The sequence below is a fragment of the Poecilia formosa genome, unplaced genomic scaffold (genome assembly GCF_000485575.1).
Source record: "Poecilia formosa unplaced genomic scaffold, Poecilia_formosa-5.1.2 Scaffold1070, whole genome shotgun sequence".
Lineage (NCBI taxonomy): Eukaryota > Metazoa > Chordata > Actinopteri > Cyprinodontiformes > Poeciliidae > Poecilia > Poecilia formosa.
In genome coordinates this window covers 28,668-30,839 of record NW_006801009.1, presented here as the reverse complement: position 1 = coordinate 30,839, position 2,172 = coordinate 28,668, and positions in this window count along the sequence as shown.

Genomic DNA, 2,172 nt, shown 5'->3' with positions numbered 1-2,172 from the left:
TTTGTCCTTTGGATCGAGAGTGCCCAACATAGACAAGAGAGTACGATTAAACCGCTCTGGCTGAGGATCCCCTTGGGGGTGATAGGGTGTAGTTCTTGATTTCTTTATCCCCAGCATATTAAGGAGCTCTTTTATCAGCGAACTCTCAAAATCACGGCCTTGGTCCGAGTGGATTCGGCATGGCAGGCCATAGTGCACAAAGAACTTTTCTAACAGAACTTTTGCAACTGTAGTAGCTCTTTGGTTGCTGGTGGGTATGGCCTGAGCATACCGAGTAAAATGGTCGGTAATAATGAGAACATTGGCCACCCCACGAGAATCTGGCTCGATTGACAGGAAGTCGATACAGACCAAGTCTAATGGGCCTCGACTTGTGATCTGGTGCAGGGGACTCGTTTTGCGAGGCAAGGTTTTGTGAGTCACACATAAACCACAGGTCTTGACATAGTGCTCAATGTCTTGTGCCATTTTCGGCCAATAGAACCGATCTCGCACCAACTCGGTTGTTTTTTCAATACCGAGGTGCCCAAAGTCATCATGCAACTGCTTTAATACTTGCAGCCGATATTTTGGTGGAAGTATCAACTGGAAAACTTCTTTCCCTGTTGGCCTTAGAGTCCTCCTATACATCAGTCCATTCTTTATCTGCAACTTTTCCTTTTCTCGCTGTAGCAGAATGGCCTCCTGATGATCAGTCTGAAAGGTACATGGCCAATTTCCTGATTTTATCTCCATTTTAATCTTTCCAATAGATTCGTCTGAGTCTTGTTCATTTTGTAGATCTGTCATACTGAACTGTTGCACTGGGTTCTCACCAAGAGAGATGGGGTACACATACAGATCAGGAATGGCAGATGGAGACACACCCAGCTGATCCACACACCGCATGTTTTCAGAGAACCCAGTGACAGTCACAGTTTTGCATAAGGTTTTCACTCCAGATGGAGGTATCCACCCCTCCTCTTCAGAGTTTGCATTTCTGGAAAGCAGGTCGGCATCAATATTCTCCCTTCCTGGCCTGTATTGTATGCCAAAATCATAGGTGGACAGTGCAGCCAGCCACCTGTGACCTGTAGCACTAAGTTTGGCCGTAGTAAGGACATAGGTCAGTGGGTTGTTATCGGTTCTCACGGTGAACTTGGCTCCGTACAAGTAATCATGAAACTTGTCGACAACAGCCCACTTGAGGGCGAGAAACTCGAGTTGATGGACAGGATAATTTCTCTCAGAGTTTCTCAGCTTTCGACTGGCAAAGGCTACGGGACGCGAGCCTTCTGGATGTTCCTGGTTGAGCACAGCACCTAGCCCATCAAAGCTGGCATCTACATGCAATATGTAGGGCTTAGTGGGATCTGCAAATGCTAGGACTGGTGCATTTGTAAGGCACTGTATTATTTTCTTAAAAGCAGTAGTACAGGCCAACGTCCACCTATCTCCAAAGGGCTCAGATTTTTTAAGGTAGGCAGAGTTAGAGTTAACTGCTTTCCGTCCCTTTTTAACAGGGGGGTAGCCTTTGGTTAAGTCTGTCAGGGGTCTCACAATGGATGAGTAGTTGGCAATGAATCTTCTGTAATAGCCACAGAAACCCAAAAACGACTGAAGGCTCTTAAGATCTGTGGGCTGCTCCCAGTTAAGGACTGCTTTGATTTTTTCTGGGTCAGTAGCAATGCCTGAAGCAGACACAATATGGCCGACATACTTGACCTGAGGTTGACAGAACTGACACTTATTGATAGACACTTTCAGGCCATATTCTTGTAATCGATCCAAGACTTTGAGGAGACGTTCCTCGTGTTCCTCTAGTGTCCGGCCAAACACTATTAGGTCATCCAGGTATACTAAGCATTGCAAGAGGTTCATGTCTCCGACAGCCTTTTCCATTAACCGTTGAAAGGTAGCAGGTGCTCCTGTAATGCCTTGGGGCATACGCTCAAACTGGAAGAACCCTAGGGGGCAGATAAAGGCAGTTTTCTCCTTGTCTGGGTCAGCCATGCCAATCTGGTAATAGCCATTTCGTAGATCCAATACAGAAAACCAACGGCTTCCTGTCATACAATCCAAGGCTTCATCAATCCTAGGAACTGTGTATTGGTCAGGGATTGTTCGTGCATTCAGGGTGCGGTAGTCAATACACATCCTGATAGAGCCATTCTTTTTCCTGGCCACCACAAT